This window comes from Pleurodeles waltl, chromosome 6, assembly GCF_031143425.1.
Source record: "Pleurodeles waltl isolate 20211129_DDA chromosome 6, aPleWal1.hap1.20221129, whole genome shotgun sequence".
NCBI classification, from domain to species: domain Eukaryota; kingdom Metazoa; phylum Chordata; class Amphibia; order Caudata; family Salamandridae; genus Pleurodeles; species Pleurodeles waltl.
In genome coordinates, this window is record NC_090445.1 from 1,540,603,857 (window position 1) to 1,540,618,269 (window position 14,413).

Sequence of the window (14,413 nt, forward strand, 5' to 3'; positions counted from 1 at the left end):
ACATGAAACTCTCAAGATTGGTCAGACACTTGTCTACATCATTACTGTGGGCACGTACAGCGCCCATGAATAATGGACACCATCGTCTATTTTAAATTTTGGGTATGTTCATCATCCCTCATAGTGTTTTCACTACTTTGTTTCACTGTTAACATTATGGTACTATAATAACACAGGTTTCAATATATGCAGTTCAAATACTTTCACTACACTGAATACGGGTCTTGCATGTCCTCCTTTCCTCTTGGATCTTCACCATACACAGCAGTCGTTTATTACTCAATCACTTTTTAAAGACGCATCAGTCAGCTTGCTAGATGGCTCGATCACCTAAAGTTCTTTCCCTAACTTGTGATATTAACAAGATTAGAATTCTCTGTTACCATCTGCAATGTTCTCATTGTTCTCTCTTTCCTTGCCTATTTGATCTGCAGCCTTGATAAAGTCAATGTGACAAAACACATGTCAGCTGTATATTGGATTTATCATTTATCGACAAGAATAAACCGCCATCAACTTCAATAACGTGTGTTTGGACTTAAAATTTACTTTTCCACTTGGATGAACATTTGTTTGAACCCTGGTATATAATGTTCAGATTTATTTCTGATTGGCCTTCCAGTCAGTAATTTCGACATCCATGGTGATTGGATGTACACCAGGCTGGCACCCAACTTGCACGTCTCTACAAGGACTTAGAATCTTCCCTACAGTTACATATACACATTGGATTGGATGTGCGAACTTCTGTGGCATTAATCACCATATCTGTTTTTTTAAAATGAATTACGTATGACAAAGAGGCTATGGAGAGATGAGAGACTCTCATATTTTTTCTATGTTACCCTACTACATATTTATGTGAAAACGCTTTCTCAGATCTTATGTTCCTACAAAATAGAAACAGAAATTCCTTGGGAAATGTAGAATCTGACCTCCGGATTCAACTTTCCTAAATAAAACCAAACCTTGAAAAGTTACCTGCCAAGATGCAGTAATGATTCAGTGGGGGTCCTTACGAGTCAAAAGGTTGTGAACCACTGTTCTGTCCTATTCCGACCCTGACCACACTCTAATCTCATCCTCCAGAATTAAAGACAAAGCATTAAGCTTTGATGTAATCACGGAATAGATACTAGTGGGGTTAATGTTACACTTAGGTTCAAAAAGGGCCTAAGGAAATACTTTTTCACTGAGCCTCTCTTTTGCACATTATCACATATGAGAACACTTTCAAATACATGAGTTCAGGATGTACACTGTTTAAAAAAATTAAAAAAACATCTTGTTTGTGTTTTAAAAGCCTATAGTGTTTCTACATGTATATCTGAAGCCAAATATAGGGTGCTTGGGCTTTCCTCTTTGATGCAAATGAAACTAGTGAACTGAGTGGAGACAGGAATGTTTCTCAGTATGCTTAAAAACATTCTCTTCCAGTACATGCCTTTCACTTCCTTAATTTAATGTATTAAGGTAAAGCACTACTGTGTTAAAAAAACAAAAACAACAATGTATATAGAAGACTGATTATCATATTCAAACTTGATTGTTGCACGGTTCACATTTACTTTCTGATCCTGACAGCAGCAGACAGAGTACACAGTTCCTGGAGCACGCAAAGATATGCATGCATGCAGAAGGCAAGGGCGATCCCAGTGGAAGCTTACTCAGCTATGTAGTGCCTTAAATTCTGACATTTGCTTAACATTGTGTTCAATTGCTATGAATTGCACACATGCCACTGTGCTGTGTTGGAAGCAAACGGTCATCTCGTTGAGTGTGCAATGGAGGCACATGACACTCAAAGCTTACCTGCCTGCTTTTGAGCAATAGCAGTGCTTTTATCTAATAAATAAAAATGAGTTGTTGACAATGATTGCACTCAGACAAGTCACTCTTCCATGCCTTATAGATTACAATAAAATGTGAAACTTTCCAAGTCCTGGCTCATGTCCTGCTTAACTTGTCTTCTCACAGTTAAATTTGGTAAGTTTGACATAAACATCTCCAAATCAGCCTTAAATCTAAACTGGAACTGCATTTCTGATCCAGCAAGATCAGGCAACATCAGGTGGTGATGTTGAAAAGGCGTGACGAAAAGGGGAAATGCACAGTTGTGAAAGGAACGCATAATCTCCAGCGTACAGGAAGAAAGAGTCAAGAAGAAAACAATTTCCACAGAGTATCACTGTTGAGGGAACAGGACTGGTGACAACAGATAGGACGTAGAACACAGAAAAAACAGAGTCAACAACGAAAATCAGAGACACTGAAGTAAGAAAACCCATGGAACAAGACCACGTGTTCTGAGAAAGAGAGGGCATGGAGAGTTCCCCTTTTTATGTTCTGCCTCAAGTGCCACCAAAAGTGCGAACAGAAGGACATGTTAGGTCTGTAACCTCTGCTTCCCAGAGGACCACATTGCAGAGGACTGCAGGACATGTAGAGAGTTCTTGTCCAAGACTATCAGGGCAAAGCAGTGGTGGGCGCACTATGCCATGGCATCACTGCGGAGAAAACAGGACACCTTAAAGGATCTGGGCCTGTTGAGTGACGAGGACATCCTAGAGACCAAGGAGAAGAGCCAGAACTCAAAGAGATCAGAGAGCCGGACTGGCAAGAGCCAAAAGAAAGCATTGAGGGAGGAACGCAGAGCAAAGGTAATCCCTCAGAGCCGAGACAGTTGAGTCGAGGACCTCCGACTCAAAGAAACCAGAAACCGCAAATTCGTTGACTCCAAGGCTAAAATAAAACCCAAGCAGCCAGATGGGTCCAAGCCACATGACATCGATGGAGGCAAACCCCCCCCCCCCCCAAACCTGCTTTAACCTCGAGGAGCTGGAGCACACGATGAAAGGGTGGAGTCTTGCCCATCAAAGTCATCACCACCAAACAACATCACTCCATACAACACTGTAGCAAAGAAGCCTGCAAGCACTGCAAGCGGGTGCAACTGGTGGAAGAACAATTGGAGGCAGGTTTTCTCTTTGAGAGCCTACTATCTGAACAAAAGAGTAATCAATTTCTCCCTATGCTTCCAAGCATGCTGGATCACGGCAGGGAAGCATTAAAGGAACCAGCTGTGGCTAAGGCAATGACCCAGGGGTAGAGAAGAAGTATCTCTTCTTATCGAAGGACCAATTTACAACAGGCGGAATGTGCTAGCAGACTCCCTTACCATGGCAACAGTAAGGAAAAGAGCCAACACACTCACGTCTACAGGGCCACCTGTTGATAAATAAAGCAAGCGAGTGGACATGGTTGGGAAGAGAAAGTAAATGTCAGCAGCAACGCAGTGGTGGATACTCAACACAAAAGCCCTGCTAAATAGATTCCCATATCAAAAGTGGGACTAGATAGAGGAACTAATGGAGCATCTCCCAGAAGAGTTTGAGGGCAAGCGCAGTGTTGCAGGATGGCTAGACAATTGCCAAACCGTGCCTAAAACGGCACTGGATGCAGCAAATACGACTATTAGCCCTCTCTGCACAACCATGAATTTATGCAGGCACACTTGGCTGAGACTCTTGTTTTTCAAGCATGAGGTCCAGTCTGCCATAATCAATATGGCTTTCACAGGATATAGCCTATTTGGCGAGGCAGTAGACTGAACACTTCAGTGCATGAAAAAAGACGAGACTGCCAAGGCAATGGGGATCCTACAATACAAAGGAACATTTTGGAGGCCTGGCCCAGAGATGAAAAAAAAAACAACCTCAGCAAAAGGAGCCATACAACCATACGTTCCGCACAGTCTTTAGCAGCCAGCGGAGTGAGCGTCCCTCCCACCCCCATGGCAGTACTGCTCAAACTCTAGTCAGCAATTTCGTGCCTGTGGAAGAGGGGAAACCTCCATAAGGGGGAAACCACACTATCAAGTGACTGCCTACATGGAACCCTACTACACCAGCTGCTAGTAGGAGGAAGCATGGGAGTAGATTGCCTCCAACGAATGGATAATAAAAATTATAAAATATGGCTATTGCATAGAGTTAACAAAGTCACTTTCAACAGTACCCCCAAATATAGAGGATGGAAATAGACAAACACTGACGACTACTGCAGGAAGTGAAAGAGTTGTTAAACAAAGAAGCCATAGAATTGGTTCAACAGAATCAAAGACTGAAAGAAGTTTACTCGTACTACTTTCTGGTCCAAAACCAGACCAAGCGTTAAGACCAATACTGGACCTGAGGTCACTAAAGTTCATAAAGATGCAAACATTCAAGACAACAGAGCTACAAGAGTTCATTCCCCTCATAGGAAAAAAAGACTACATGGCAGCCGTAGACCTCAAAGATGCCTAACTCCACATACCACTGATCAAATGCCACAGAGATTCCCAGGTTTATAGTGAGCAAGACACTGACAATTCAAGGTATTACCATTTGGAATAAAATCAGCAGCACAGGTGTTCACAAGATGCCTAGCTGTGGTGGCAGAACACCTCAGACAACCAGAGTACATGTTTATCCGTACATTGTTTCCTAGAAGGAGGAAAGAAAGTAGCACCCCGAAGAAGTATGCCAATACCTACATGGAACGTGAATGTAGTACTCTCCCAACTGATGACATCACCCTGCAAACCAGTGCGGAATGTATAACTGAGGTTTCTAATGCTCAAATCCACATTCCTCATCGCTATCACCTCACTAAGCAGGGTAAGTGTACAAGTGCTCACCACTCAGGAGCCATACTATAGATACAAAGTGGTTATGAAAACAAATCAAAGGTGGTATTAAGATTCCACGTGCAAAAAGCTATCCACCTGCTAGCCTTTTTTCAACAGCTCAACACACAGCTGGAGAAAGCATTGCACATGATAGATGTCCAAAGGGCAGTTATGTATTCCTCAGAAAGAACAAAGAATATTATGAAAGGAGAACAGTTCTTTTGGTCCTTCGTACCCACAAGAAAGGGACTTTTAGTCACCAAAGGAACATAGTGCAAACAATACAATATGGTCACAAGACTGGTGACATAACCCTTACAGAAAATCTAAAAGTGCATTCAGCAAGAAAAAATGGAGCAACACGTGCTATAGGCTGCGTAGAATTAGAAGACATTTGAACAGCTGCTACATGGTCATCGGTACATACCTTCACTAGTGCATGGACAGTGAGATCAACAGGGAAGCAGAAGTGGGACAAAGAGTACTGAAGCATTTGTTTGTAAACACTTTAAAGAACCCAAGCTAACCTCATAAAGAAAACAGCTCTGAAATCGACACACAGAATGTGAATCCATAAAAGAGTCACGCTGCAAAAGGAAATGGTTACCTACCGGAAGGAGTAGTTTTGCAGCTTGACCCCACGTGACCCACCTACCACAACCAGCTGAGATGTATTTATAAACTCAACTCGAGATTACTGACAAACCAAAAAAAATATCAAGATGGCGACTTGGTCAAGGGATTGCCCGGGCATGCGCCTGAGGTCACACAAGGAGGGGTTTTAAACCCAAATCCTCGACTACACCCATGAGAAAAAAGCCTTAAAGGAGACCTTCCGGATGCAACCACCTGATGGCAGAGTAATGCATAGCATATGAATCCAGAGAATTCTTCATGTTGCAAAACTACTCGGTCTAGTAAGTAACCATTTTTTTTTCTTAGGCCTTCTCTCCCAGTCTGTTTCCTGGGCACAAAAAGGCCAGGGCATTAAATCAGAGCCTGATCGTAGCTTATTTTGTTTCCCTGTTTTAAAAACTGCCACTGCTCAGCACTGGCAGGCCCCAGCCCACTTAACCCCCTCATTGTCCAGACGTTGTGTACTTGTACTGAAGAATGATTGTATTGCACCTTTTCGCTCTGGGGATTAAAATGGTTGTAGTTGCAAGCCAATGCTGCAGAACATAGGCCTGATCTGTATCTTCTGAAACAATTATTGTAAAGGTAGTAGCTTGACGTATTTGTGAAAAGTTAAAGTTGAAAAGCATTTAAGAGTGGATTGTTATATCGCTGTATCAAAGCCTGCAGAGAGGTGCATGGTTATGTGGATTTTTGCCGATAACCATACTAGGCAAGGGTTTGATGTTTAGGTACCCTTTCTGACAAACCGGGGAGGTAGATTTGCATTGTGATAATCTTGTTAGTCCCCCTTAGAAAGATAGTATTTTGCATTGAAACTGTGATTTGGTATGCATATGTGATTATATCAATATATGCCTGATGGTTGCCCCGTGGGAAAGCTTATGCCTAATCAGTAGTCCCAAATTGGTTATGCAAATAAGGGAATGATAAAGGCTATAGCCTTTATTGGTTCTTTGGGAAAAGCTATGCCTGATGCCATGGGGCTGATTATGAAAAGTTATGTCTAAGGCAGAAGGCTTGACTTGTTTACTGTGAGAAGTATTTGTAAAAGCCAACAGGCCGCCATTAACGGTGGATTGTTTTCACACTGCTAAAGGCCATGGACACTTACTTTGTTGTAATAAATCACAGATCACTGTAATAATCGTTTTGGTATTCGTCTCCCAGTGCTTCTTTTTTTAAAAGTTGTGCTGGTGCCAGGAGCGCTGCTTAGAAGCATGTGCCTGGTGCTAATAAATGTTGGCGCACTTAATACTGCAGCTGGTAGTCCTTACTCCGTCTCATGCCTCTGTAATCCACAACCAGACAATCCCTGCCGCTTTTCTCACTCTTGCAGGTTCCTGCTTTCTCCCTTTATGAAGTTTTTGCCGTCTACCTTGCCTCTTGGCAAACCCTGTGGATCCTTGTTAAGCTCTTTTGAGAGGAGTTTATTGGTTTGACTACTGTAATTTTTTGTAGTTTTATAATTTTATATTTAAGCAATATGGCTACCAGCTTATGTGTCCTTCAGTTGGGATGTATTGGTTATGGTGTCAGGCTATATGGTTAATTGAAAACAGTTATGCTGTACTCTCTAGGTTTCATCTGTTTATTAGGAAAATGTATAACAAAGCCAGACTGTAAGACGGTCTATGAAAAGCATATGCTAAAGGAAATAGTGGTTAAGGGTGTTGGTATTACACTATACTACAGCCGTTAGGCAGGTATTTTATTCTATTGAATCAGATTACAGTTGTAAGAAAGTGTTTGGTGCGCGTTGACTACTGCAACAAACCATGCTATATTGAAGATTTTCTCTATTGTAATACATATTATGCCCCTTTACAAGGGATTTTGAGTAGTTTTTACAACTGTAATTTTGAACATATTTGTGAATGTATTACAGTAAATCGAAAGGCTTCCTTGTGGGATGCTGTATGTTTAAAACATTGTCTGAGTTGATTACTGTGGCATGCCAATGACAGTCTGTAGTCGGGATTGTTTCATTGAGAAATGTCATTTCAGATGCCATAGGCCTGATCTGTTTAATAGGGAAAGTTACGATAGAGGCAGTGAGCTTTATTGATTGATTAATTATGAAATGCATATGTTAAAACCAATGGGATTTGAGGGAGTGATAATACACCATGTGAAACACTGCAGATATGCATCTTATTACTCAAACTCTCACAGACTACATTTGTAGGCAAACATTGGGGTGCTGATTACCCACTTTGCCCAACCCTGGGTGTAGATTCGAACTGTAAGAGTTCTTGCTTGAATCTCTTAGGAAGGCCTGGCAGGCTTAGTGGCCTGCCAGGATCTTGTAATAAAGTCAGTAAAAAATGCATACTATAGATAGACGAGTGTTCGGTCAGCTCTCTTCTCCTATTGGTCTCTGTGACTGTCATTTATGCTCTGCTTCCATCTATAACAGCATACAACAAGTGGTAATGGGTCTGTCCTCTTCAGCCATTGGCTGTCTAGACCTGTGAGTGCCCGTCTCTTTCCTGGCTCTCTCCGGTTCCCGTTTACCCATCCCCTGCGGCCCGCCCCCCTCGCGCCCCCATTGGACACTCCATCCCGCCTCCCAGCATCTCCTCCCTCCCTTCTCCCTTCTTAATGGCGGCTGCTGTGTGGAGCCTAGTGTGACCACCTGACCTGCTTGGGCCAGGAGTACACTTCGGCTCCACCAGCCTGCCTCCGTTCCCCTTACCCTGCCGTTGCTGCATCTTGAAGAAGTTTGAGGTCCTCCACCACCCGCAGGCACCCGCCTGCACCTCATCCCTGGTGCCTAGTGGTAGGCGTGTCTGATATTTCATTCAGCAGTTTGTATTTCGTTTCCTGTATTTTTGTATTCGTTTTAAAATTTGTTTCGTACCTGGACGGTGCCCTTTTTGTGCCCCGCGCTGCTTTTGCGCTCCAGTTGTGCCCGTTCTTTTTCCCAGCTCTCGCCGGTTCCCGTTTACCCTGCCGCTGTGTCCCCTGCAGCCTGCCCCCCTCGTGCCCCCATTGGACACTCCATCCCAGCTGCTCCTCCCTCCCATCTCCTTTCTTAATGGCAGCAGCGCAGCGAACACGCGCAGCAGGCGCACCGCTGGCACGCCGGATGCGTGCCAGAGGCATGCCCGTCTGCACCTGGACCGCGCCCAGCACCCGTCCCCCTGGTCCTCGCTCCTCCAACCCCCGCCGAAGTACCACTACTCGTCCACTGAACTCCTTGCTCTCAACACCAACAAGCACCGCAACAACACCAAACCACACAACCACCTCAGCTGCATCTCCTTAACACCCGCTCCGTCCACAAACACGCCATCAAACTTTGGGACCTACTTGCCACAAACTCCCCTGACATCGCCTTCCTCACTGAAACATGGATGAACCCCTCATCAGAACCCGACATCGCCATAGCCATCCCAGAGAGTTACAAAATCACCCGTAGAGACTGCACCAACAAGCCAGGAGGAGGTAACGCCATAATACACAAAAACTCCATCAAAATCTCCACCAACACCGACTCCCTAGACAATGCAGAACACCTACACTTTCAAATACACATAAACGCTAACACCACCCTTAGAGGAACCCTCATCTACAGACCACCAGGACCCCACCCCCCATTCTGTGACACCATCGCCGATACCATCAGCTCCCACGCCTCCACAGACTACATTCTCTTTGGTGACCTCAACTTTCCTCTGGAAAGCACCCACGACTGCAACACCACAGCCTTGCTGGACAATCTCGCAAACCTCGGCCTCAAGCAACTGGTCACCTCACCCACCCACTCAGCAGGACCACACGCTAGATGCCATCTTCACCTCCAGCAACCACATCACCTTCACTCACACCACCGAACTCCACTGGACTGACCACCACTGCGACCACTTCTCCTTCATGAAACCCACCACCAACAACTCACCACCCCCTACCCCAAGTGGAACAAGCTCTCCAAGGAACACCTGATCTCCAACCTCTCACAAACTCTACCACCCATCACCAACAACCCCAACACCGCCACCCACAACCTCACACATTGGCTAGAAACCTGCGCAGACTCCCTCGACACATTGAAAACAAACAACACCTGCACCACCAGGACTGCCCCCTGGTTCACCGCAGAACTTAAATCTTCCAAAAGGCAATGCCGAAAAACTGAGAAAGCCTGGCGCCAAGAACCCTCAATAAGCAATTTCTCCACCCTCAAAACAGCCATGCGCAAACACAACCAACTCATTCGGACCACCAAACGATCATTCTACAAAGAACGCATAGACAACAACACATTAAACAGCAAGGAACTCTTTGCCATCATCAAAGAACTCACCAAACTCAAATCCTGCACCATCAACCCACCCCCACACTTTCAAGACCTCTGTAACTCCCTCTCCAACTACTTTCACTGCAAAATCGCAGACATACACGACAGCTTCACAACACCCTCATCATCAGCACCCACCACCGACACAACCAACATCACAGCACCCCACCGCACCAACCGACTAAACACCTGGACCCCCACCACTGACAACGAAATCGGCAAAACCATGAACTCCATCCACTCAGGCTCCCCAACAGAGCCGTGCCCCCACCACATTTTCAACAAGGTCAGCCAAATCATCGCTCCCCAGCTCTGCGCCGCCATCAACAGTTCCTTCGACACTGCAACCTTTCCAGACATTTGGAAGCATGCCGAAGTCAAAGATCGTCTCAAAAAACCCAAAGCAGACCCAGAAGACCTCGCAAACTACCGACCCATTTCTCTTCTCCCCGTCCCTGCAAAGGTCGCCAAGAAGATAGTCAACGCACAACTATCTCACTTCCTTGAAGGAAACAACATACTCAACACCTCCCAATCTGGATTCCGAAAGAACCACAGTACTGAGGCCGCCCTCATCGCCTGTACAGATGACATCAGGACCAGAGTAGACAAGGGCGAGACCGTAGCCCTCATCCTCCTAGACCTCTCTGCAGCTTTTGATACTGTATGCCACCAAACCCTTCGCATACGCCTGTTCGACGCCACCTCAAATTGAACTCAAACAAAACAGAGATCATCATCTTCGGCCCCAACAAGACAGCATGGAACAACTCCTGGTGGCCCAGCACCCACCACCCTTGCACACAACCTTGGCATCATACTGGACTCATCCCTCTCCATGACCCAGCAAATTAACGCCATATCATCCTCCTGCTTCAACACCCTTCTCATGCTATGCAAGAATTTCAAAAGGATACCCCTAGAAACAAGAAACAAGAAATACAGTCACCCACCCCCTTATCTGCAGCAGACTGGACTACGGCAACGCCCTCTACGCTGGGACCACAGCCAAACTTAAAGAAAACACCAGCAAATCCAGAACGCAGTTGCACGACTCATTAGTGTAGAAGAGGTGTTTCTAGCAGCTTAGGCTGATAGAAGGTAGCTATAGCAGAGCAGCTTAGGATGAACTAGGAGCTTCTACTATACCACTGGTGTCATATGCACAATATCATAAGAAAACACAATACACAGATATACTAAAAATAAAGGTACTTTATTTTTATGACAATATGCCAAAAGTATCTCAGTGAGTACCCTCAGTATGAGGATGCCAAATATACACAAGATATATGTACACAATACCAAAAATATGCAGTAATAGCAAAAGGAAGTAATGCAAGCAATGTAAAGTTACAGTAGATTGCAATAGGAGCACATAGGTACAGGGGCAACACAAACCATATACTCTAGAAGTGGAATGCGAACCACGAAAGGACCTCAAACCTATGTGAGCTTGTAGAGGGTCGCTGGGACTGTAAGAAAACAGTGAGGGTTAGAAAAATAGCCCACCCCAAAACCCTGAAAAGTAGGTGTAAAGTGCACCTATCTTCCCCAGAGAGCACAGAAGTCGTGATAGGGGAATTCTGCAAGGAAGACCAACACCAGCAATGCAACAAAGGTGGATTTCCAGACGAGAGTACCTGTGGAACAAGGGGACCAAGTCCAAGAGTCGCGACAAAGTTGAGATTGGGCAGATGCCTAGGAAATGCCAGCTGAGGATGCAAAGGAGCTGCCACCGGACGGTAGAAGCTGTGGATTCTGCAAGAACGAAGAGGACTAGGAACTTCCCCTTTGGAGGATGGATGTCCCATGTCGTGAAGAAGCTTGCAGAGGTGTTCCCATGCAGAAAGACCGCAAACAAGCCTTGCTAGCTGCAAGGGTCTGGGTTAGGGTTTTTGGATGCTGCTGTGGCCCAGGAGGGATCAGGATGTCGCCACTTGCGTGAGGAGACAGAGGGGGCGCCCAGCAAGACAGGGAGCCCTCACAGAAGCAGGCAGCACCCGCAGAAGTGCCGGAACAGGTACTACAAAGAAGAGTGAACCGGAGCTCACCCGAAGTCACAAAAGGAGATCCCACGATGCCGGAGGACAACTCCGGAGGTTGTGCACTGCAGGTTAGAGTGTTGGGGACCCAGGCTTGGCTGTGCACAAAGGAAATCCTGGAAGAGTGCACAGGAGCCGGAGCAGCTGCAAATCACGCAGTACCCAGCAATGCAGTCTAGCATGGTGAGGCAAGGACTTACCTCCACCAAACTTGGACTGAAGAGTCACTGGACTGTGGGAGTCACTTGGACAGAGTTGCTGAGTTCCAGGGACCACGCTCGTCGTGCAGAGAGGGGACCCAGAGGACCGGTGATGCAGTTCTTTTGGTGCCTGCGGTTGCAGGGGGAAGATTCCGTCAACCCAAAGGAGATTTCTTCGGAGCTTCTAATGCATAGAGGAGGCAGACTACCCCCACAGCATGCACCACCAGGAAAACAGTTGAGAAGGCGGCAGGATCAGCGATACAAGGTTGCAGTAGTCGTCTTTGCTACTTTGTTGCGGTTTTGCAGATGTCCTGTCCAGTCAGCGGTCGATTCCTTGGCAGAAGGTGAAGAGAGAAATGCAGAGGAACTCTGATGAGCTCTTGCATTCGTTATCTAAAGAATTCCCCAAAGCAGAGACCCTAAATAGCCAGAAAAGGAGGTTTGGCTACCTAGGAAGGAGGATAGGCTAGCAACACAGGTAAGAGCCTATCAGGAGGAGTCTCTGACGTCACCTGCTGGCACTGGCCACTCAGAGCAGTCCAGTGTGCCAGCAGCACCTCTGTTTCCAAGATGGCAGAGGTCTGGAGCACACTGGAGGAGCTCTGGGCACCTCCCCTGGGAGGTGCAGGTCAGGGGAGTGGTCACTCCCCTTTCCTTTGTCCAGTTTCACGCCAGAGCAGGGCTGGGGGATCCCTGAACCGGTGTAGACTGGCTTATGCAGAGATGGGCACCATCTGTGCCCATCAAAGCATTTCCAGAGGCTGGGGGAGGCTACTCCTCCCCAGCCCTTACACCTTTTTCCAAAGGGAGAGGGTGTAACGCCCTCTCTCTGAGGAAGTCCTTTGTTCTGCCTTCCTGGGCCAAGCCTGGCTGGACCCCAGGAGGGCAGAAACCTGTCTGAGGGGTTGGCAGCAGCAGCTGCAGTGAAACCCCGGGAAAGGCATGATCTTAGACATGTTACATGGCCATGTTTGGAGTAACCATTGTGACGCTATACATAGGTAGTGCCCTATGTATAGTGCACGCGTGTAATGGTGTCCCCGCACTCACAAAGTCAGGGGAATTTGCCCTGAACAATGTGGGGGCACCTTGGCTAGTGCCAGGGTGCCCACACACACGAAGTAACTTAGCACCGAACCTTTACCAGGTAAAGGTTAGACATATAGGTGACTTATAAGTTACTTAAGTGCAGTGGTAAATGGCTGTGAAATAACGTGGACGTTATTTCACTCAGGCTGCAGTGGCAGGCCTGTGTAAGAATTGTCAGAGCTCCCTATGGGTGGCACAAGAAATGCTGCAGCCCATAGGGATCTCCTGGAACCCCAATACCCTGGGTACCTCAGTACCATATACTAGGGAATTATAAGGGTGTTCCAGTATGCCAATGTGAATTGGTGAAATTGGTCACTAGCCTGTTAGTGACAATTTGGAAAGTAAAGAGAGAGCATAACCACTGAGGTTCTGGTTAGCAGAGCCTCAGTGAGACAGTTAGTTATCACACAGGGAACACATACAGGGCACACTTATGAGCACTGGGGCCCCTGGCTGGCAGGGTCCCAGTGACACATACCCCCATATTTCACTGTATATATGTTGTTTTAGTGTAACATGCCAGGCAAAATGGTACTTTCCTACACTCCCTCTCCACAAACACATATCCACCCACCTCAGATCCCTACACTGATTGCCCATCAACAAAAGGATCATTTTCAAAGTCCCTCGTCCATGCTCGCAAGGACCTCCACAACACCAGACCAGCCTACCTCAGCGAACGAGTAAACTTCCACACACCTACTCGCCAGCTTCGCTCCGCCGACCTCGCTCTCGCCACAGTCCCCCGCCTCTAACGCATCACCTCCGGCGGCAGATCCTTCTCCCACCTCGCTGCCAAGAACTGGAACTCCCTCCCCACCAACCTACGCAAGACCCAAGACCTACTAACTTTTAGAAAGCACCTATAAACATGGCTTTTCGAGCAGTAACCGGCCACTACCCACCCCCCACCATCCCTCCCCTCCCCCCCAGCGCCTTGAGACCCTACCGGGTGAGTAGTGCACTTAAGAAATTGATTGATTGATTGATTGAGTGACAGCCTTTGTCTGATCACGTCAGCATCTGCCTGAAAATGCATGTGCTTCCGTGCCAGTTGAGGGGGGAGTTTAGATGTCAGCTACCTCCTTTTTATACATCTCCTCTTCTCTTTATTTTCATGTTTTAGAGCACACTACAGTGCACCGTATTTTGCTTGATCCCTGCCTCCAAAACAGGTGATTATCAGGAAATGGTATTGACCACAGTGTATTATTGATATTTCTAAGACTGCCTTTTAATGTCTGTGCCATGCTAGATCGTTAAAACAATTTATGATGTTCAGTACCTTTTGAAATACAGCGAACTACTGATTTTTCAATTTTGATTTTGCGGGCATATGCCCAACATGTTTAGGCAGCAGTGTATATATATTTACTGAAAAAAACAAAGGTTACAGAAACATTCTAGTTATGGAATAGAATTTGTTTTAAAACATAGAAACTCACTTAAAAAAAGGTTACAG